Raw genomic sequence first — 25,795 nt, 5'->3', positions numbered from 1 at the left:
CTTGGTAAAGTGACAAAGTGAAAAATATTTTCTGGCTAAGAGGTTCTGACTTATATTTTGTTTGTTTTTCACATTTCATATTAATTAGATCCAATAGCACCAACCACTGTAAATAGAATGTTATACCATCAAGGCACTTACACTAAATAGGAAGTAACCTTAGGTTATTCTTTCTTTATACATTTTCCTCTTCTAAGAGAATAACTAAATAAAATATATATGTCATAAGTTCCGAAATTCCAAATCAAAGTCTGAATTTTTAATAATATCAGCATAAGAGCCTCTAACTACGTACTAAAGTATATAGTGGAGAAAAGGTACTTTTTACAATACTGGATGAGAAAGTAAAGTCACTAATACACTTTTCTGACTGTTTCACGTGAAGTATTTTAAAATTAATATCGAAAATAACTACAGCTTCTTCTAAAGGGTTTATTTTAATTTTCCCTTTTACATTATCAAGGGACAATATTTTTGTGTGTGTATGACATCATGTGTCATAAGAGACATCATTTCAGTTCAAATTATATAATATCCCTAACTTGAGCTTATCAGATTTCTGTTAACAGTTAAGCATCCCTCTTGCCACCCTGTCTTCATTTGCTCAATTGCATTGTTGGGGTGCCTTTTCCAACATATAGTTCCACCAACGCTTGGTAACTATCTGTTCTCATGACATTTCCAGGCAAACACTTCAAAGATCATTTCTCCCAACACAAACATCTTTAGAGAGATGGGAGGTTTGCTTAAGATCACACTGCCCCTTGTTCAATCTTTGCTAATGCTGCAGCATTTGGAAGTCTTCCTGAAAATAAATTGTCTGATGTTTTTCTATAGTATGCAGAAAGTACCGTACCTGAAAGATTTTACTAGTCAACTCAGCACATAAAATTCCTTTTCTGGCACCAAACTAAGCTCCAAGGAAATAAAATGATCTGCCCTCTTTACAGTGCCTTGCACATATAGATGCAAATTAACTATTTGGAGCTGGAGAAACTTTTATTCCCTATCCATATTGCAGTAGCAATGCCCCTGCCATTGACTATTTGGTTCATCTAATTTTTCGCTATAACTCTTGGGGCCATTAAAAGATACCATCGGCCAAGTTATAATTTATCTGTAGATTTACAATAAATTAAGCATCCTGACTTCTTCATTTGTTAGCAAATGCCGAACTATACTGGAATAAACTGATTCTGGGTAGTATCTAGTAGCAACTAAATTTGTTGTTTTTTGAAGTGTTGAAAGATCTAAGTTTTCATTTACATAATTATTTGCTCTAGTTAGAGAGTTGTTCAAAATCAGATATTCCACAAATAAATGTAAGGAAATAAAAAAACATTAAATAAATCAGCAAACCCTGTAGTTGAAGGAAACCTACTGTAACTATAGTTCATCCTAAATTTTTATTAAAATTTGCAGAAATTCAAACAAAAATTTTCTGAGTTTAAACTTACTTACAGCTAAGATTTTCACATAGCATTTGTTTTAGGTGAGGAAAAACAAAGACCAGTGAAAAAGAAAGCTGCATCACAGAAAATCACAGAGATAGAAAAATCACAGAAACAAAATGCCTTTTTTTATGTCAGAACAAATTGCTCTCTTCTGCTTCTAGTTAGTACCCCACCCTCCCTCCCCTTTCTTTTTCATTTAGGATTACACTAGAACACTGTGCCTGTGGGATTTTGCATCCTCATAGACAGGAACTACTTAACCCAAACCGGAATCCTGATGATTTTCTTATCCTCATGACAGAGTAAAGTATCAAAAACTCACCCTAACCTTTACCAAATAAAGTTCTGTAACATGCATATATCCATTCATTGCCCTAGCATGGACATACCCACTTAATGCTTTAGTGTGGACCTAACCACTGAATTCCTTAGCACGGACATACAGAGTGTCATATGTCAGTCTCTTCATATGGATGTACAAACTCCATTTCTTAGCATGGGTATACCCACTCAATGCCTTAGAACAGACACACACACTATTTTAAAGAATATCTATACATTTCTAGGAATATTATTTGAGAAGTCATAAAAGGTCTTCATTTTTATCAAGTATCTCACCATCTTCTACACTTGATCTTAGCCAAAAGGCCGAGAAGCGATCACCATCTTCTATTAATACAAATGTTGCCTGAGATTTCTAACATTCATTCATTCAAGGTATTTTTTTTCTTTTGATTTTAAATAAAAATACACAGCAGTTGTGTCATGAACTTTTTGGTCAAGATTACCATTTTCAACTGACATTAGTTCAGAATTCTTTCAAATTGTTACTTAACTAAAATCAGAATAATTTAACAATAAAAATCTTGAGAGTTTGGTCTGTAGGACAGTATTGTTCAGGTAAGATTGCCTGGATGTGAAGAAGAAGGAAGGGAAAAAATGAGGAAGTTAATAGTAGTTGAATAAGTCGGGGGTAGGCGAGAGAAAAGAAAAACACAGCATCCACAAACCTGTCAACTTTGCTATTTTGCCAAGTCAAACCCAACATAATCCTACACAATTCTAGTCAAAAGTATTTCTCAATCTATCCATGTAACTAACTTCATTGTACCCCTATTATGTGTTGCTGTATGCATTTTTAAATTATTTTTTAAATTTTATTATGGAATAATTGAAATATATACAAAGTATAATAGTACAATAGGACACTCATGTGCTGTCATCCAGCTCCAACAATTGTCAATTCTTGGCCTATCTTGTTTCATCAAGAAACAAAACTACTTCTCACACTCATTTCCCCTATCACAGATTATGTTGAATACAATAAAAGACATCAGGTTATTTAATCTAACATTATTATATCTAAAATCTATACCATCAAAATTCACGAAATCATATATATGTGCATCTTAGCTAAAATACCATTATCACACTTAAAAATAATTACTAGTCTTTTGTTTTTAGAGTTTCTTTATTCAGATTTATATTCAAGTAAAGTCCCTACGTTTAGATTAGTCCGTAAGTCTTATAACTGTCTTTTAATATGTAGGCTACCCTTCTGTCTTCATTTTTTTTTTTTTTTGTTTCTTGCAATATGTGTTTCGAAAAAAAAAATGTAAAGATGTTTGCCATATAGTATCTACTGGAGTCTGGATTTTGCTAATTTTCCTCCTTGAATTTTTTAACTTGTTTGTTTGTTTCTTGCATTTTCTGAAGATGCTAGTTAAATGAAGAGTACAAAGTGGCAAACTATAGCCTGTGACCAAATTCAACTTGCAGCTTATTTTTGCAAATAAAGATTTATTGGGACATAGCCACAAGCATTTATTTATGTATTTATTGTCTATGGCTGTGTTCTCCTGAAAAGGCAGAGTTGAGCAGTCATGATAGAAACCATATGGCTCACCAAACCAAAAATTTACTTATGCGATCTTCACAGAACATTTCTGCTATTTCCTAATTTTGAGGATAGAGGGTTTTTTGTTTGTTTTTGAATAGTTTATATTTAGAGTTGTATACTTCTAGGAAGTATACTTCACTTGTGATGTTAAAAACCACAGATGATCTGGGGCGCCTGGGTGGCGCAGTCGGTTAAGCGTCCGACTTCAGCCAGGTCACGATCTCGCGGTCCGTGAGTTCGAGCCCCGCGTCAGGCTCTAGGCTGATGGCTCAGAGCCTGGAGCCTGTTTCAGATTCTGTGTCTCCCTCTCTCTCTGCCCCTCCCCCGTTCATGCTCTGTCTCTCTCTGTCCCAAAAATAAATAAAAACATTGAAAAAAAATTAAAAAAAAAAACAAACCACAGATGATCATTTCCTGAATTTAGTTTATCCAGGGGCTGAAAATGCTTAAGGATATACAAACTGGATCTTTCGATACTGTCCCCTACAACTTTTCCCTTGAGATCTGATTTTTAAAAAGCTGTGCAAATATTGTACTAAAATAACTCATTGCATTATTTTATGAGGAGAATTATAAAACTTTTTGAAAAAATTTTAATCAAAGGATGTCACATTGAATTGGTATTAAATCCTAGCTTCAGAAATGCAAGTTCTCAATGTTACTGAGCATCTATTTCCTAATATATAAAATAGAAATATCAGAACCTACTAGACAGAAACATGGTAAATAGTATAAATTATTTTGTTATATTATTATATTAAAACTATATTTAAAATTAAATATAATTATATATGATACATAATAGACACTCATTAAATATTAGCCCATTTTTGGTACCATATTTCACGAAAATGCACTTTTTCATATTTCGACATCTCTGAAATCGGACTTCATGGTATAATTAATGGATCTTAGATTTGATGAAATAAGACAGTAGCAGTGTTACTATGGATAGCTGTTTCTTGTGTAAGTGTTTTAACTCTGGGTCATTGATGCTGCTACAAGGAGATCAAATAATAGTCATTTGGGATAGAATTTTCTTGGATGACCAAATTCTGTTAAGAATTTCTTTTGGTCATTGAATTTTCTAAAATTTCATGGAAGCTCTGTATTCTAGTATTTTTATGTATACTACTCATATTAACAAAGGTGAGTTTCCAGAAATATTTGAAATTCTTTTTTTTTTTTTTGAAATATTTGAAATTCTAATATCATCACCAGGCATCTAAGAAACCCCCCCAAAAATAGAATTTAAAATGTGAGTTTCTAGTTTCCCTTTTATATTTTGATTTTTTATTATTTTGTATATGAGTATATTTTTATGAAATGTTATGTGGAGGAAGAACTGGAATTCTAGTGCTTCATCAAAAAAACAAAACAAAAAAAAAAAAAAAAAAAAAAAAATTAAAACAAATACAACTACCATAAAACATTTTACCGCCATTCATCAATACTCTAAAACAAACATCATGCAGCGCCTGGGTGGCTCTGTCAGTTGAGCCTCCGACTCCTGTTCAGGTCATGATCTCATGGTTCGTGAATTTGAGCCCCGCATCAGGCTCTGTGCTGTCAGCTCAAAGCCTGAGGCCTGCTTCAGATTCTGTCTCCCTCTCTCTCTGTCCCTCCCCAGCTCATGCTCTGTCTCTCTCTGTCTCTCAAAAATAAATAAATGCTAAATTTTTTTTTAAAAAAAACGAACATCAGAAATTTTGAGTTTTCCTCATTCAATCATGTTCAACCATATTATTAAAAAAAATTTTTTTTAACTTCTATTTAATTTTGAGAGAGAGAGACAGAGCGTGAGCAGGGAAGGGGCAGAGAGAGAGGGAGACACAGAATCTGAAGCAAGCTCCAGGCTCTGAACTGTCAGCCCAGAGCCCAACATGGGGCATGAACCCACAAACTGTGAGATCATGACCTGAGCCAATGTTGGACGCTTAACCGACTGGGCCACCCAGGTGCCCCCATTCATATTATTTTTTTATTTCCCACTTCTCTGTATTCTAATATAGGAAATTATAACATTTTAGCATCTTATACATTTTTATTATGTTTTGTATGCATTTAAAATTTGAAAAAAGGAAAACAATTCTTCATAGTGTCATAAGCCAAGCTAAATACTATTACCTCGTTACATTTTCTTCCATCTTACGTTTCTCATGTAGAAATATTCTTCGTAAATATATCATTTGATCCCACATTTTAACATATGCTTACACCATATTATCTTTCCATTTTCCATGTTATTTTAATTACTGAATGCTAGAGTTAATATTAAAATATTACTCCCTTGGACATAATCCAGTTTATCATTATTCTATGCCTAATATTTTCCCAAGTTTTCTGCTAAAACAGCTTGCATCAAACATAGTTAAACCCTAATTTTCTTTTCTTTTTTAAAATTTTTTTCAACGTTTATTTATTTTTGAGAGACAGTGACAAGAGAGGGAGGGGCAGATGAGAGAGACATAAAATCTAACGCAGGCTCCAGGGTCCACACTGCCAGCACAGAGCCAGAGGCAGGGCTCAAACCCATAAACTGTGAGAGCATGACCTGAGCTGAAGTCAGAGACCTAACAGACTAAGCCACCCAGGTGCCCTTGGTGGCCAATATTCTTGTCTGCAGCTCCAATATCTAGATCATCAACGCATCTCTATTAACTGATTTTTCAAATTATGTATGTATTGCATCTTTACTTGTTTTGTAAAGTTTTATTCCTTTGTGTAAAGAACAACAGAGATGAATAGATTGTGTGTGTGTGTGAGGGGGTGTATACGTATATTCGTATCTAAGTATGTATCCTTCCCACCCCCACCCCTAGAGAATGCTCTTCTGTAAGAGTGATAAAGGTTGATAAATTTGGTAGATTCAGGAGTGAACTGCTTAGGGATGTGGTTATAGTTTTGATCCTTTTAGGACAATCTTGAAATTCAAACACTACATGTCTAAGGAAATCTCTCTGCTATCTACATACCTCCATAGGCATGCAATCCACTTTTGTAATCATCCTAATACAAAATTGTAAAATATTCATACTAGTAGTAATAACACAAAGCACTTACATAAGCTTACTATTTTCTGAGCACTCTTACAAGCATTTATATATATATTAATGTATTTAATCCTTAGAAAAATTCTATAAGGAAAGAGATATTATTATCCCCATGTTACAGGTGAAAAAGGTTAACTAATTATGCTGAAAATTATGTAGATATAAGTATTAGAGGAAGATATTCTATACGTTAAATATTTGTTTGAGGTAAAGTATAGCAGAGTGGTTTTTTTTAATTGTTGTCTTGAGTTTTTTAAAATAAAACAGAGATTTGGTTTTAAGCAGCAAAGCTGTCTGGTAACGGGAAATAACTCTTAGTATCTATATTCCCCAGGCCTGCAAGTGTGCAAGGGAAACAGGTTTTCAACCTGCAAACTCAGTGAGAAAACTAAATTAAAAGAAAACCAAATTTACCGTAGCTGAGTCCTGGTGGATTTATGCCTATTCACCTCCCATTCTGAGCACATAGGAGGATTTTACTTTACTCCCCAAATTTAAACATGCTCATATGATTTACATTGGCCAAGCAAGAGTAAACAAAAATGACACGTGTCCCTTCCGAACTATTCATGATCAAGAATAAATTCCCATTTACTCACTCTTGCCACAGCATCTTGTATGAATAGATCCCTCTGTCAGGCTTAGGAGTGATGATGGAAGAAACAAACATGGCTGCTGATCTGAAATGGACATATTTAATGACTAAGAGTAAATCTTTAATCTTTCAGGTCACTGTGGTTTGAAGGTTGTTATGATGGACTAACTTAGCTTATCCTTGTTAGTATTGTTGGAGTCACTTTTTGTCAGCATACATTGAACTTGAATAAAACATTATGATTTGGCTAGGTCACATAGCTATATATGATGTCCAGCACTAAAGACCCAAAGAACTTTCTATTTATATGCCATTTCTTTTAATTAAGCTTATTATAAAATATATAGAAATTGCAGACATTGTTCTTTTCAAAAATGAAGAAAAACAGAAATAAGAGAACTACCATTATACATAATCCACTAAAATCTGTTATTATATTGATGGATTTGCTTACTTTTGTAACCTGATAGCGCAAATATGAAATTTGAATGTGTGTAAATGTGAAAATATTTTTAAATCAAGACATTTTACAAAATTTATTTAAAAAAATCTTCCTCTGCCCCCTCTTTCATAACTATGCACCAGAAATAGCTACTTTCACATAATTTAGGAATTATTTTAGGAGTGGTTTGTCTCTAAATAAGATATTGTTGCTAAGTTTATTTTTTTAACGTATCTATTCTCTACCCTCAGTGAAGAATTAGAATTTAATTTGCTTTTGTTTTTCTGTAACTACACTACACACTCATCATTTTGTACCCACCACCCCATCCTCTCATTATGGCTCATCATAATTTGGGTTATGCCAATATTTGTATGCCTTTCATGATTACTATACATACACTATTCAGATCTGAGTAATAAACTTTAATTTTTTTTTTGTCCTTGAATATCTATGTGAATAAGAAGTCTACCTTAACATTGACAATTGAGTGATAGTGTGGTTGGTTATGGATCTAGATTTCACCTTTCTTCAGAATTTTTAAGGCATTTCTGATTTTATTTTTAGCTTCTATTGTTTTCCATAAAAGCCTGAATCCATACTAATGACTGAGCCTTAGTATGTAAACTAGATTTTTTTAAAAATCTGGGATAATCTAGGATATTTTCACTGAATCCAATATTCTAAATTTCAAAATGTTGTGCCTTGGTATTGGTCTCATTTTCCTTACTCACAGACACTTAATGTATCCTTGAAAAATGAAAATGCCTGTTCTTAATGTTTATGAAAATTTCCCAAAAAGTTTATTTAATAATTTTTCTTTTTTGATATCTCATGTAGTTTCTTCCTCAAACTACTATTATGTGGGTATTTGAATTAATAAAGTGTGTCACTTTTTTCTTACACTTTACTATCCTCTTGTCTATGTGTGTCTTTCATTATTTGTTTTCTCTTCTTTCTGTGAGGTTTCCTTACCTATATCTTTCAACCATACTATATAGAGCTTTTAATTTCGAATTGCAAATCAGTGTCCCTTATTCATACATAATTACCCCCCCCCACACATACACTCACACACCCCTTATATATGATTATCTTATTTGCTTCATGAATGTTCTTTCTTTATTTCTCAAAAGTATCTTTTTTTCTTTCTATAGTTTTATTCTACTATTCCTCCTTTTTAAACAGACTTTATTTTTAAGGTTAAGAATTTGTTTAAAAATGCTACTTTTTCTATAGCTCAGGAAATTGCTTACTAACCATGAACTTCACTCAGAATTAGCAATCAACTAATGATATACTTTTAAATATAAACAGAGGATAAGATTTCTGAAGAAAAAAAAAAAACCTCCAGTTAGTATTGTAGACACCAAAACAAGGGGGGAAGTGGGTGGAGAAGCATGATTGAAGGAAACTAAGAAATCAAGAACCTTAAAAAGAAATGCACAAAGTGACACTTTGTTTTGCTCTCTTCAGAGAATAATTCTTAGGCATTTTTTCAGAGTAAAAGATGACATATATCTGCTTCCCTGGAATGTCATAGACTCTGGGTCTAGAGTTCTCTCTTGTCTAGCAAGAGAGTGGGATGCAGGATGAAAAGTGAGAGATGGCAAGAGCCACGAATAAGGGTCCTTTCCCTATGTTTATTAAGATCATAAGGCTTACAAATGTGCACTAAGAGACAAAGAAACTGGAAACATTAACTTGAGGATGTGAGGGAAAAGGGGGTATATGGTATTTGAGGTTTGGGTCAATATAAAACAAAATCCTGGCGCCAGGAAGATGGGCAGATGGTTATTAATGGCAGACAGGAGGAGCTGTGTCTGTTTATATTAGCTAGCCTACGTGATAAGACAGATAGGGAGAAATAACCTCAGGGTTAACAAGGCACCTTAACTTTTTTAACCATCTCCACTCTGGCCTGCATCACCTGCAGTGCAGCAGTCTATAGTCCAATTTACCTGTTTACCTAACTTGGTCCTTCCTTCCTATGAAAGCAGCTTCTGCTATAGTACTAAATTGGGGTGCTTCCACCCTGAACACCTAATCTTGTTTATTTCATATACCTATGTATTGGGTGCCTTTGCACACCTCTCTATAGTGGGATGCCTTTGCACCTCCCTATTCTTGGGTGCCTTATCTTGTTTACCTAAACTCGGGTGTATCTTATGGTTTTGTACTTATTTATGCCTTGTTAACCCATTGGTGTAAGCCAGGGGATTCTTAAGCTTATTCCCCACACTGCCATATTGCAAGGCATCAAGGAATGTAAAATATTCCTTACAGTCAGTTAATTCTCCTTATTTTAGCCCAATCCTTGCTCTTCTTCTAATTTCCAGCGGTACCTGATAATACCATATGCTGAGCATCTCAGAAAATGTATGTATGTATGAATGTATGTATGTACGTATGTATGTATTATTCTAATTCCAGTATAGTTAACATCCAGTGTTATATTAGTTTCAGGTCTATCATATAGTGGTTCAGCAATTCTATTCCTTACTCAGTGCTCATCCTAATAAATATATTCTTTAATCCCCTTCACCTATTCCACCCATTCCCCCACCCACTTCCCCTCAACCAAAAATCAGTTTGTTCTCTATAGTTAAGAATCTGTTTTTGGTTTGTCTCTTTTTTCTGTATTTATTTGTTTTGTTTCTTAAATTCCACATATGAGTGAAATTATATATTTGCCTTTCTCTGACTGACTTATTTCACTCAGCATAATACTCTCTAAACCCATCCATGTTGCTGCAAATAGCAAAACTCATTTTTTTTAAATTAAAGGACACTTGAGCTTCTCCATAATTTGACTCTTGTAAATAATGCTATAATAGACACAAGGATGCATATATCTTTTCAAATTAGGTTTTCATATTCTCTGGGTAAAAACTGAATCATATGGTAGTTCTATTTTTAATTTTTTTAATAACCTTCATATTATTTGCCAGAGTGGCTGCACCAGTTGCACTCCTACCAATGGTGCTCAGGGTTCCTTTTTGTCCTCATCCTCATCAACACTGTTTCTTGTGTTTTTGATTTTTGCCATTCTGACAGTTGTGAAGTGATCTCTCATTGCAGTTTTGATCTGCATTTCCTTGATGATTAATGGTCTTGAGCATCTTTTCATGTGTCCGTTGGCCATCTGGATGTTTTCTTTGAAGCTATGCCTGTTCATGTCTTTTGCCCATTTTCTATTGGATTATTCGTATTTTTTTGTGTTGAGTTGTATAAGTTTCTTATATATTTTGGATACCACCCTTTTATTGAATATGTCATTTGCAAATATCTTCTACCATTCAATAGGTTGTGTTTTAGTTTTGTTGATTGTTTTCTTTGCTATACAGAAGCTTTTTATTTTGATGTAGTCCCAATAGTTTATTTTGGCTTTTGTTTTCCTTGCCTTAGAAGACATATCTAGAAAAATGTTGCTATGGCTGTCAGAGAAATTACTGCTTGTGTACTCTTCAAGGATTTTTATGGTTTCAGGTTTCACATTTAGGTCCTTAATCCATTTTGAGTTTATTTTTGTGTGTTTGAAGAAAGTGGTCCAGTTTCATTCTTTGGATTGTAGCTGTCCAGTTTTCTCCATACTATTTGTTGAGGAATCTGTCTTTTTCCCATTGTTTATTCTTGCAATTAATTCAAAGATCAGTTGAACTCATAACTGTGGGTTTATTTCTAGGCTCTCTATTCTGTTCCATTGATCTATATGTCTATTTTTGGTATTTTGGGAAAATTTTGAGGTATAAGCTTAGCCATTCCTTAGCTTTCCTCACTGCTAGCCAAGGATTCATTTTGGGTAAGTTTTCTAAGTGGTTTAACAACAGACCCATTTGATTTCCAACATCAACAGTTTGTTGATGATGTGTCATTTACCATTCTCCTTCTTTCTGTTTGTTTACTATAAAAACAAATAAGCTTATATATAAAAGTTTTTGTTTGTTTAGCTATAACTAAAAACTATATTACTATAGTTGGTTTTCAAGATGCAGCAAGAGAAGATGTTTTCAAATTTATTTTTAATTGGGTTTTATGATTTTATATTATATTGTATTATAAAAGTTTATCCAAAACTTTAATTCTCTTAAGAAAACTTAATTTTAATGCTGTCCTGGGATTCCATCATACTAAAATAGTTTATTATTTATTTAACCATTTCTACTTGTTGAATAAATAGCTTGTTTCCCAATTCTCATTATAGATATTTCAAACTATATTAATGTATTTTGAAAAATATGAATCCTATAACATTTATCCAGCCACAAATTTTTCCACAATATTATCCACATTATTATCCACATTATCATGAACTTACCCCTCCCTATAATTTAACTTTAATCTTAAAGACAATGAAATCTATTTTAGGAGCTGAAGGATAAATAATAACATTTCTAGAAAAATACCAATTGAGAACATCAGCAAATGGCAGAGTAGGCAGCTCCAAGCTCTTGTCCTTCCTCAAAAACACTGAAAAATAATTAGAAACTACCAGCGCCAACTTTGTCAGAATTCTGAAAAGACTCAAAGGTATACAGCAGCCAAGTGAATACTGAGTCAAGAAAAAGGCAACTTGATAATACTGGGAAAGCTTTGTGGTGTTTTAATTTGTCCTTGCCCCACCACCTTCCCAGGGAGGAACTCTTGTCCATGGTTCCAGAGGGGAGCAGAGCAGACCTTATCTGCAGATTGTATATGTCTGTTCTAATCTGTCTGAGGACTACCTGAAGGACCTGGTGCTTGTCTCTGTTTTGCCTAACTTGAATCTCAGGCTGGAAAGGAGGAATTGTTCATAAACAATGGAAGTGGAACAAATGACCTGCAGTCACCTACATTAAAAAAAGATCTAATATATGCAAGATAGGCCACATAATGCCTGGGAGAAAAAAAGTCAGTGAAACTTTCTTTGTGAAATTAGGACATACAAGTGTATCCGTGTACGTGGAAGAATTTAGAAGGTCCTATGTATGTTTAAGATAGATGAAAGAAAATCCTAAGCTTTCATCTCAGGCCGATTCTTAGGCTCTGCAGAAGCTTAAGAATTGAATAAATGCTTCAGCACAGATGTTACCTGCAAACACTAGAAGAAGTAATGCTTATTTTTTTTCCCCAAAGTATACAAAAGAAAACTACGAGATCTAGTAAAGAAATACATCAAAATTGTAGGGTACAAGATCAACACACTAAAATCAGTCATGTTTTTATATGCCAGCATTGTATAATCTGAGAAGGAAAGTAAGAAAACAATATTACCTACAATAGCTTCTAAAATAATAAAATACCTAGTAATAAATTTATTAAAGGAAATGAAATACTTGTAAATAAATGTAATGATATGTAATGATATCATGTTCATGAATAGCAACAATTGATATTGTCTACCCAAAGCAATCCACAGATTCAATCTAATCCATATTAAAATACCAACAGTTTTTTGATGAAATGAGAAAGCCAATCATCAAATTTACATGGAGTTGCAAGGGGTTCAGAAAATCGGAATAATCTTTAAAAAATGAGAACAATGTCAAAAGATTCACATTCCAAATTTTAAAACTTGATACAAGACTACAGTGTTCAAAACTGTTTCACTGGCATAAGAACAGACATATATGCCATGGAACAATTGAGATTCCAGAAATAAATCCATACATTTATGGACATTTGATTTTTCACAAGGATTCCATACCCACCCAATAGGAAAAGAAATGTCTGCAAAAGATGATACTGGGAGAGCTGGATTTCCACATGCAAATGAGTGACATTGGAATATTATTTTATACCATATACAAAATTAACTCAAAAGGGATGTTAGCTAATGCTATAGTGTTAATCATATTGCAATATATAAATATATCAAATCAACACATTGTACACTTTAAACTTACACAATGTTGTATGTCAATTATAGCTCAGTAAAAAAAAAAAAAAGAATCAATGACCTAAAGATAAGAACTAAAACTATAAAACTCTTAGAAGAAAGCACAGGGATAAATCCTCATGACCTTGGATTTGCAGTGGATTCTTAAATATGTTAGCAAAAGGAGGAGCAACAAAGGAAAAAATATGCAAATTAGACTTTATCAAAATTAAAAAGTCATGTGTATCTAAGGACCTCATCAAAAAAGTGAAAAGGCACACACAGAATGGTAGAAGATATTTGCAAATAATTTCTCTGTTAAGAGTTTAATATCCAGGGGCTCCTGGATGGCTCAGTTGTCTGAGCATCTGACTTCAGCTCAGGTCATGATCTCTGGTTCGTGAGCTCGAGTCCTACCTTTGGCTTTGTGCTGGCAATGAGGACCTACTTCAGACTGATTTTTGTCTCCTTCTCTCTCTCTGCCCCTCCTCTGCTTGTGCTTGTTCTCTCTCTCTCTCTCTCTCTCTCTCTCAAAACTAAACATTAAAAAAGGGTTTAATATCCATATTATAATAAAGAACTTCTACATCTCAACCACAAAAAGGCAAACTATTCAAAAACACTGAATGGCACACTTCAAATTAGTTGAAATGGAAGATTTTATGATACATATATTTTTTACCATTGTAAAAATTTTTTTTTTCAAAAATTGTTTAAATTCCTTTAGAGGGATATTATAGAATCAGATTTAAAAGCTATGAAATACATGTTTGTGATATTTTCCATAAGGTATGATAATGGGCAAAGAACAGCTTTTCATTTAAATTTGTAAGCTCAAGGGGCGCCTGGGTGGCGCAGTCGGTTAAGCGTCCGACTTCAGCCAGGTCACGATCTCGCGGTCCGTGAGTTCGAGCCCCACGTCGGGCTCTGGGCTGATGGCTCGGAGCCTGGAGCCTGTTTCCGATTCTGTGTCTCCCTCTCTCTCTGCCCCTCCCCCGTTCATGCTCTGTCTCTCTCTGTCCCAAAAATAAATAAAAAAACGTTGAAAAAAAAATAAAAAAAAAATAAATTTGTAAGCTCAAGAATCAGACTGCTAAAGTCATGTTAAAATCTTGGGACTAGCTCTTACTAGGCAGACCTTAGTTACTTATGTTTTTTTTTTTTTTCTCATTTCTTCATCTGTGATATGCAGCTTTAGAAATGTCCATACAAGATCATTTTGAGAATATAATAGCAAAACATGTGCATAATACTTAAGAGAATACACAGCAAACTCAAAAAATGTTAGCAATTTTTATATTTCCTGCCTTTATACTAGAGAGTATTCTTAAAGTCTTGACAAAATATTCAGTATAACAAACCTACATTGGCTTTCAAGTAACTAAATTTCCATTAATATGCTATACATAACAAGTTGAAAAAATAGAAAATTTAGTTAATTATCTGATGCATTTCAGTCTCCTTATTTAACTGATAATGTGCAGTCACCTTGAGGGAAAAAATCTATCCCCCTCCCCACACTAAATTATCTCAAAATCCTCATAAACCTTCAGTCAATTTCACAAGTGTAAATAATTTTTCAACTATATGAAGAATATGGAACAAAACAAATAATGTATGAACATAAACATAACACAGATCCATAAACCAATGAATTTATAATACACTTTGAGTCACACCTAGCAGAGTTTAATGTTAAGAGTTTATATTTTGAAATATATACCTATTAAAGATGACTACACCTTCCAAGACAGCAGATTTTGAAAACCAAATATTGGTAGGCTTCTTTTATTGATTTATCTTTTACACAGATTCGTATAGTTTCCAGCAAGTTACTTCATCTGAACAAATGGCAGATGCTATCTCTGATAACTGAGCAATTTAACAACCTGCTGTGTCACAGATGCACAAATCCTAATACATGCAGAATATAATCTTGCCAAACAGAGAGATTCACTGTTAATTACTCTTTTCCTCTGTAAGTTATATTTACATTTTTTTACAGGTTCTTAAATGACTGAATGTTTTCCCCCTGGATATTGTGTCAATTTATTTTCCATCTATGTGTAATATCAAATTTGGAATTCTTTTCCAGAAAGTATATTATTTCAGTATTTGAATACATGATGCTTTTATAGAAAATTAGTATTTGCTGGGTAATGGATAATGTAGGTAACGTATTGGAGTTGCTTTTGCAGTTTCCAAGAAAGAGAGATTCTGTGTAGCTATGACCATAATATTGTATTTTTGATGTATTGCTGATGAAGAGATTTTTTTTTAAATTAGTGGTATAACAGTTTGGTATTTACCAATCACTTTTAATATTCACAAATTGTAATAGCATTCATTACCAGAAGCAAAATAATGACATCTTGTGAGACTTGCTAAAGAACATATGAAATCATACTCCCTGATTTCAAATTATACTACAAAGCTATAGTAATCGAAACTGTGGTGTTATCAAAAAAAGAGACATATAGATTGATGGAACAGAATAGTGCCCCCAGAAATAAACCCACACATACATGGTCAATTGAAGCCAAGAATATACAGTGGGGAAAGGACAGTCTCTCTAGTAAATGGTGTTTACTAGAAACCTGGACAGATGTGTGCAAAAGAATGAGTCTGGACAACTATCTTACACCACATATAAGAATCAACTCAAGTGTATTAAAGATTTGAATGGAAGACTGAAACTATAAAAATTTTAGAAGAAACCATAAGCAGTAAGCTCCTTAACATTGGTCTTTGCCTTTAATTTTCGGATCTGACTCCAAAAGCAAATGCAACAAAAGCAAAAATACACAAGTGGGACAATATTAAACTTAAAAGCTTCTGCACAGCATCCAAGGAAACTATTAACAAAACGAAAACTCAATTAGTAAATGTAAAAGAAATATTTGCAAATCATATGTCAAAAAAGGAGTTAATAATAAAAATATATGAAGAACTCCTACAACTCAACAGCAAAAAACAAAACAAAACAAAACACAGAATAAAACAAGTAAACAAACAAAATAAAACAAATCTAAAAATGAGCAGAGGATCTAATAAACTTTTCCCAAAGACACACAAATGGCCACCAGGCACAAGGAAAGATGCTCAGTATCATCTCAGATCATCAAAGAAATGCAAATCAAAACCACAATGAGATACCACTTCACACCTGTCAGAATGGATATTAGCAAAAAGGCAAAAAATAACAAATGTTGGTAATGATGTGGAGAAAGGGAATCCTTGTACACCGTAGGTAGAATGTAAATTGGTACAACCAGTGCAGAAAATAGTCTGGAGTTATCTCAAAAAATTTAAAATATAGCTGTCATATAATCCACCAATTTCACTACTGGGTATTTATCTGAAGAAAACAAAATACAAATCTGAAAAGGTACATGCACCCTTATGTTTATTGCAGCATTATTTATGATAGCCAAGAGAGGTTTATAACCTCAATGTCCATTGATGGACGAATGGATAAAGATGTGGTATATACATACAATGGAGCACTACTCAGCCATGAGAAAAGAATAAAATCTTGCCATTTGCAACAACATGGCTGGATCTTGAGGGTATTATGCTAAGTGAAATAAGTCAGACAGAGAAAAACTAGTACAATATTATTTCACTTATGTGGAATCTAAATAAGAAAACAAATAAACAAACCAAACAAAACCAGCCAAAATGAAATTCATAGATAAACAAACTGGTGGTTATCAGAGGAGAAAAGGGGTTGGGGGTGTGAGTGAAAGAGTGAAGGTGGTCAATTGTATGGTGATGAGTGTTAACTAGACCTATTGTGGTAATCACTTTGTAGTGCATGTGAATATCAAATTATTATGTTGTACACCTGAAACTACTGTAATGTTAAATACCAATTTTACCTAAATAATAAAAAAAGAACATATGGGAATTCACCATTATGTAAATATAATTAGTTCTAAAACAACCCGCCACTATAAAATAGTTGCAACATTCACCTTAATTCCATAGTAGAATGGTTAGATAATATGATTATAATTTTATCTACAAAATGCATCTAAAATAATATAAATATTTAAAACTATTTTATGGGGCGCCTGGGTGGCTCAGTCTGTTAGGGGTCCGACTTCAACTCAGGTCACGATCTCGTGGTCCGTGAGTTCGAGCCCTGCGTCGGGTTCTGGGCTGATGGCTCAGAGCCGGAGCCTGCTTCTGATTCTGTGTCTCCCTCTCTCTCTCTGCCCCTCCCCCATTCATGCTCTGTCTCTCTCTGTCTCAAAAATAAACAAACATTAAAAAATCTTTTAAACTATTTTATTTACCTTATTTACAACAGGATTAGGTTATTTCACGATGCATTCATTCTTTGAATACTTTAAGGATGTGTTAAGCTAACTTTTGTTTGTGTACCTATATGAGTTTGTAATTTGGGCCAAAACTTAATAGTATATTGCACTGTGATTGTTTCAGAGAACAATCACAAAGAGGCCATTTTTGCCAAAATATTTTAGAGTTTCATCAATTTTCCCAAGGAGTTTTCTCAATTCTTTGATATTCAAATCATTCTTTTTTGAAGCACATATTCTATCATCATCCTTGCCAATATTTTTCTTCAATTTTAACCAGTCTAACTCTGCTACAACCTCATTTGTCAAAGGCTTTCTTTGCTTGTGAGTAAAGTAATTCTAACTTTACTTCATTGGCTTTATGAAATCATGCAGTTTTTGCAAGATTGCAATTTCACTTTGCATTATACTGTATGGCTTTTTCGGATCTATACTATATCCTAAAACCAAAAGGAAAATGACCAAAAGAGGTGTTGCTCAGTGTATTGGGATAAATATTGGGAAGCAGAAAAGGGACGTTGAGATGGAAACTAGATAAATTAGTGGTATTAGTAAATAATATCATGTTATGACAACCTTTGATTTCTACCAGATTGTAGATAATTACTATATGAGTACTGGAGAATTTGTGTATCCCTGGAAATTTAAGTAGAAGTTTCACATCAAAGTTCAATTTATCATATTTTTTTTTACTTTTCTAAAAATGATAAAATCACCAATTGCATTTAAAAGAACTTCAACTGTGTCTTACAATGGCTAGTGTGTAAGGCATCTTTGCTTATCATGGAAATTTTGAAGACATCTATGAAGTCTAATAGTTGAAACACTAATATAAATCATTCATGCATTTATACATTTACATACAATATTTCTGGAGAATGGACAAACCTCCTTTATTTGAATACCAATCCTCAAGTGCTATTTATTATCCCACAGTATTAGCCCATTTTATTTCTAATTTTTCATTGTCAGAAAATACATCCTCACATTTGTTGCATATTTGAAAACAGATGACCTAAACACATTCCTGTCTTGATTCTGGTTAACAATTCTGCACCTATGCAGACTAAGTCAAATTTCCATTTTATAAAACAATATTTTGTGTATAAAAAGCCTACAATTTGATATACTTTAGGTGTTATCTGTTCCAGGCTAAAGTTCTTCAGTTTCTGGTATCATTCCTCATGACATCTTTATGCCCTAATGTTACAAGGTCTGGATTCAATTTGGTTGTAGATGTCCATCTTAAAATGAGGTATCCAGAACCAATCAAGTCCGTTAAGAGACATCCCTCAAGGGTATAAAAGGCTTGGACTATTTTGTGATGGCTCTCTCAAAGAATAAAACATTCTTTTTTTCTAAAGTTTCTGCTTGTGCTGAAACTGACAAGTGGTGATCTATTACAACCCTCTCTTAAGGTGACTTATGCCTCATGTCATTTCTCTTACCTCAAATCCTACTTGAGAAAAAGGAAAGTGTCTTTTTTGAAATGGCTACATCTTATCTCTACTGCCACACGGTGTCTCTTTTTAATCGGGTTGTGTCTGTAAAACACTGAGGTACATTACACATATGTATTATGCAAGCACACTTTAAAAATTTCCCTAGCAACATCCAGTTATGAAGGAATGCTGATGCTCCCTCTAATTTCATTATATGAATTTAAATTTTTAAAATTTTGTATGATTTATATACCCTAAAAAATTCTCCATTCCTAAGACTGAATCACAATTTTCTCATATTTCCTAATTAAAAACTGATTTAAATATATTTTCTAGAAAAGAACAAGAATGATAACACACATATTCTCTTAATTGACCAATTATTGGATTTGCTGATTTTTTGTTTGAAAATTTGCTTAGACCACTTGTTCCCAAAGAATAAAAAGAGGATAGAAATAAGGTAATTATAATTACGAAAAAATCCTGGTTTTTGTAGTCAGCCCAGGAAACTCAATATCAATAATCAGAGTATATGAACTCACAGAATTTACATCCGAAAGCAGATGAATAAAAATTGTCTTATTTGTAATAAATATTATAAAAAATAGAGAATATAAACATAAATAGAATATTATGAAGTAGGGACCACTTTTATTATAATATTCAAACAGTTTTTTCACTAGGCAACAAATCAACTGACATCTAAACAGTGAGAAGCAGGTAGCCCAAGAAAGAGGCAGGATGCATATTCTAAATTTTTTTTTCAACGTTTTTATTTTTATTTTTTTATTTTTGGGACAGAGAGAGACAGAGCGTGAACGGGGGAGGGGCAGAGAGAGAGGGAGACACAGAATCAGAAACAGGCTCCAGGCTCTGAGCCATCAGCCCAGAGCCCGACGCGGGGCTCGAACTCACGGACCGCGAGATCGTGACCTGGCTGAAGTCGGACGCTTAACCGACTACGCCACCCAGGCGCCCCCGGATGCATATTCTAGAAATAAAAGATAACATTTGTAAAACTATTTAATGTCAGCTTATGAGAAATCTGCCGTAGAAGACATTGAGATATCTTCAAATTTCTGTGGAGAAGAAATCCAACAAAATGGAATTCTAGACTCAGAAAAACTGTTATTCAAAACTGAAGACAAACAAAATATTTTTATGTGAACTAAGTGAGAAGGTTTCCCACTCAAGGACATTGGAAAAATAATTCACACCTCTTCTTAGGAACAAGGTGAAATTCTGAAGAGACACATAGACAATGGCCAGACCATACATGAGAATGGAATTCTGACCCACAAACTGCAGCAACCATTTCAGGAGACCAAGTAACAACTTCTGGAACAATTTGCCCAGAGTGGGCAGGACCTGGTTCCCAGCTACCAACTTCCCTGTATTTCCACCTCTACTTCTAACAAAATACAAAACAGATAAACCCACTTCTAGTTAGTCTCCTTCCGGCTCCCCCATGCCAACAATTTCCAAAGAGAGCACACTTGAAGTCTTCCTATTTTTTCTCAATATAAAGTTTGCCCACTTTTCTGCCTTGGAGTGTCTGCCAAAGCAAATGGTTGGAGGTCAACTCACCTCCTCGAGTAACCTCTGAATAATTAGTCTCTGCTTATCTCGACTATATGACTGTAGTTCATTTCCAGCAAAGAAATAGGAAATTTAACACAGACTGATGTCAAGAGATGAAAGAAGGAATGGTCAACAGAGACTGGTAAAGATATAGACAAAGTAAAATAGGTGTTGCTAATAGCACAGCAATCCAAAAAATTATATTAACTAATAGGATTTAGAAAAAAAAGGCAGAACTAAAATTTAAGATGGTAATAATATAAATGGTTTAATGAGGGAAGCCACCCAAATGTCTTTATAGTATTCTGTTTATATTTACATTTTGTTAAATCAAGTGTAAACTTGAACAATTTAAAAATTGTTACGTTTATGAAAAATTTGAGGGAAAAAGGGTAGACATTAAGAAAATGTAAACAATCCAACAGGTAGCAGAAAAGGGTATAGATACAGATATAGATTTAACATGATGCTAGAAAATATAGGAGAAGACAAAAAGCTGAGGTAGTAAGAGGCTTCCTTTTTCCCCCTATTTTTCGTTCTCCTCTAAAGAATTTGCAATTTCTATTTGAACATCTGTCACAATTACTGTGGAAGTTACTACCCTTCCTTTTCACCATAAATAGTCATGTCAATTTATATTTTGCCACATATGCCCTTCATTCACAAGTAGATTTCATTTGAGCTTGACATGTACATGTGAGAGAGAACAATTACTACAATGTCCATTATTACATGGAGATGAGAGTACTAAGCTATATATAATTTCAGAAAATCCTGTAAGTATTTAAGTAACACAAATGGTAATCAGTAGACTACCTACTCGTTCTCAGGTAGATCTTAATTGCATTATCTGGCATTCTTTTCAGCATTATAGTTGCCTCCAGATTGACTGTCGATGAATCATGCATTTTTCTTGAAACAGAGGAGACTAAGAAATCTTGAGTATACTAGAAACTGAAAGAACGGTCTCTGTAGTGAACACAAAGTGGCATTTTAACATTATTATTCAATTAGAAACTTCATATTAGCATTATGAAAGTCAATAGAGACAGAGTTGCCAGTGACATCCACCAGCATGTTAATCAGACATGATCTGATTGTCCCAAGCACTTCCTGCCCCTATTGAACTTGATCCTTTGCCCAGGTGGAATTTAAAGAAAAGAATGCTGGAATAAGCACTACAAACCTTGCAAACTGCAAAGTGGATAATTCAATCTGGAGACAACCTCTCAAAGTAATATTCTTTCATAGACAAGTGATGAGAATATTTCCATAGTTTAAGCATATTTTAAAATGTAATTTTATTTTCTGAACTTACAAATGCTCTACTTACTACAAATATATATTTTGCGTTGTTTTTAAGAAGAAAAATATGTATTTTATTGTAATCTATTTGATCTGTCATAATTTATTGAGAGTATATGATTCTTAAAATATTGATTTGAAATAAGTTAATTCCAAGTTAATTTCTTAAAAATTGTTTACCTCTTTGCCTTCAAAATTATTAAGTTTAAACCTGCAAATTCAGGGGCACCTGGGTGGCGCAGTCGGTTAAGCGTCCGACTTCAGCAAGGTCACGATCTCGCGGTCCGGGAGTTCGAGCCCCGCATTGGGCTCTGGGCTGATGGCTCAGAGCCTGGAGCCTGTTTCTGATTCTGTGTCTCCCTCTCTCTCTGCCCCTCCCCCATTCATGCTCTGTCTCTCTCTGTCCCAAAAATAAATAAACGTTGAAAAAAAAAATTTAAACCTGCAAATTCAGTAGTGCAGGGCACCAATTTTATTGCTTATTTTTACTGAGGCATCATTGACATAACTACATAACTACAATATTATGTAGTTTCAAGTGCACAAGAAGTTATTTGAAATTTATATACATTGTGAAAAAGTCACCACAATAATTATAGTTGCAATCTGTCACCTTCCAGCTAATACAATATTATTGACTATATTTTCCATGCTATACATTACACATCATGACTTCTTTATTTTATAAATGGCAGCTTGTAATTCTTAATCCCCTTTACCCATATTGCCACTTTCCACAACCCATTCCCTTCTGGCAACCACATCTGTTTTCTTTGTCTATGTATATAGGTTTTGTTTTGTCTGTTTTCATTTTAGATTTTATATGTAGGTGAAACCAATTAGTATTTGTGTTTCTCTGACTTATTTCACTTAGCATAATGCCCTCAAGATCCACCCATGTTGTTGCAAATGACAAGATTTTATTCCTTTTTATGATTAAGCAGTATTCCATCTTCTTGTATATATGTCACTTCTTCTTGTCCATTTATCCATCAATGGACACATAGGCTTTGCCCTGCCTTGACTATTGTAAATTATCTGCAATGAACTTAGAAGTGCCTATATATTTTCAAATGAGTGTTTTTGTTTTCTTTGGATAGATACTCAGTAGTGGAATTGCTGGATTATATGGTAGCTCTATCTTTAATCTTTTGAGGAACCTCCAGACTCTTTTCCATAGTAGCTGCACCAATTTATGTTTCCACCAACAGTGTACAAGGGCTTCCTTATCCCTTCATCCTCTCCCACACTTGTTTTGTTGCCTTTTCTAATAGCCATTCTGACCCGTGTAAGGTGATATCTCATTATGGTTTTGATTTGCATTGTCCTAATGATTAGTGATATGGAACATCTTTTCATGTGCCTGTTGGCCGTTTATGTGTCTTCTTTGGAAAAATATCTATTAGATCCTGTGGCATTTTTTTACATTGGATTTTCTTGTTATTGTTGAGTTTTATGAATTCTCAATGTATTTTAAATATGAACCCAATTAAGGACTCTATATAAGTGCCTAAGATTTGGTGGTGAGTACAGCCTCATAAGTAAGTTCCCCTTGCTAATTACACCTGCTACCTACCAGTTTGATGAAGTCTGCCTCTGGACTCTTTCTGCTTCCATGTACAGGGGTCACTTTCAGTTTATACTGGGAAAATCCTGAGGCGGTTGTAAATCAACATCATGGAAATATTAAGCAGTAATGAAGAGGATACAGTTAGATTTTACCTTTATAGGTGTATTCTATGATTAAAAAAAAAATCTAAAGCACCATTGTTTTTAACAAATTTACTAACATTGCACTATTAAATGATTTCAGCCATCTCACTCAGTGAACATGAGAAATAAAGATATATCCACTTTTTGAGCACTCAGTTATAACATATCATATATGATTATATTACTTTTCTAAAATGAATAAATATAAAACACATATTTGCTTACTGCTTTTGGAAATTTATTACTGTATCAGATTTATAGAGAACTATACTGATACATAATTAATTTCTCTATATAAGTTTCCAATTTTTAGGAAAACAAAATATGAAGGAAGATTTGCAATTTTATTAGCTACACAATACTTTTGAATTACTCTATTGCAAAATGATTTTGTCCTTGGGTTTCCAAAGATGATAGGTCTACACTTAAATGATCAGAAATATAAGATATAATATTATCTTATAAGTAAGATATTATATATAATTATATATAATATAATATTATATTATATCTTATATTTCTGATCATTTAACTGTATGAGTAGCTACATTAATATTTTAATTGACAATATGGGATATACCATGAAATATATTAACAATGAAAAAATATATGAAAATTTTATACATGCCAGTTTTCCATTGGTTATCATTCCTTCACAATTCTCCAGTGTTATTATATGTTTTACAAAAAAATAATTTTATTTTATTTTATTTTATTTTATTTTATTTTATTTTTTTACATTTATTAATTTTTGAGACACAGAGAGAGAGCATGAGCAGGGGAGGGGCAGAGAAAGAGAGGGAGACACAGAATCTGAAGCAGGCTCCAGGCTCCAAGCTGTCAGCACAGAGCCTGACGCAGGTCTTGAACTCACAAACTGTGAGATCATGACCTGAGCTGAAGTTGGGCGCCCAACCGACTGAGCCACCTAAGCGCCCCCCCAAAATAATTTTAAAGCACAGAAATTTATAATTGAAAATTTCCATAAAAATTACAAATTATTTTTGTTCTAAGTTTTCCACCAAATAGGAGTTGGTTAAAACAAGCAAAAGGCAAATAAATTATCCCTATTGCAGTATAGGTGTGGTAAATATGTAGCTTAAAAATGATTTAAAAATTGTATTTGTGTTCAAGGAAATGTAAGGGACATCCCTCATATTAAAACTGGGCCCTACTGAGATATATCTATGGACTTGGTTTTCACAGAGGCAATTATTTAGATACAGAGGCACTGTTACCACCCATAATGCAAGTAAATAAAGCAAAGAAACTTTAACTATACATCTTAACTCTACATTTTAAAAAGGAATAAAATAGCTATAGTCACAATGATAAACATATTCAACTACACAATAAGCAGGACTTTTGGAACATGTCATGAACTGATAGGTTATAATCTATACTTTATACAACTTGATATTTAGGATACTAACATATTGATGAGGGTGATGGAAATGACTCAACAACTTTCACAGATTTAAAGCGGTCACTTGTTTTTTGTTAAAATACCTGTTTAGATTGAACAGTGGTCATTTTTTAATTTTGTATTAATTTATTTTTTTTAAAGATTTTGTTTATTTATTTATTTATTTATTTATTTATTTATTGAGTGGGAGGAAAAAGCACACACAAGCTGGGGAGAGGCAGAAGGAGAGGGAGAGAGAGAATCTTAACTGACTGCCTAGTCAGTTACATAAGCAGACATTCTGCACTGGGCATGTATGTCACAACCATGAGATCATGACCTGAACCAATATCAAGAGTTGGATGCTTAACCGACTGAGCCACAAAGGCACTCCTAAGATTTTATTTAAATAATCTCTACACTCAGTGTGGGGCTTGGACTTACAACCCTGAGATCAAGACTCACATGCTTTATCAAATGAGCCAGCCAGACGCCCTTGTGGTCATTTTTTTTTTAATTAAAAGAAATTTGGAAGGTAAGTGTCCATTGTTGATAAAACTTTCCCTTTGCCTTTTGCAATTTTTAATTGGTCACAATAGTACCTCTTAAATTTATTAGCCAATGTCTAATTTTTTAAAACACATTTTTTCACTTTTTCTAATTGTCTACTTTAGATTTCTCCCACAATTAAGGAAACTCTACATCCCCTATTAAAAATGGGGG

General features: G+C 33.5%; 1 non-coding gene across 1 annotated transcript; it reads right to left on the bottom strand.

Moving 5' to 3' along the window:
* Positions 1 to 1,918: 1,918 nt before the first annotated feature.
* Positions 1,919 to 2,114, bottom strand: LOC121037980 (U2 spliceosomal RNA). The gene has a single exon (XR_005794090.1). It is a non-coding gene; the product is annotated as a U2 spliceosomal RNA (small nuclear RNA).
* Between the last annotated feature and the right edge of the window lie 23,681 nt (positions 2,115 to 25,795).

This window comes from Herpailurus yagouaroundi, unplaced genomic scaffold, assembly GCF_014898765.1.
Source record: "Herpailurus yagouaroundi ecotype Mexico unplaced genomic scaffold, PumYag 164, whole genome shotgun sequence".
Classification (NCBI taxonomy): Eukaryota; Metazoa; Chordata; class Mammalia; order Carnivora; family Felidae; genus Herpailurus; species Herpailurus yagouaroundi.
This window is presented reverse-complemented; position numbering and strand designations above follow the sequence as displayed.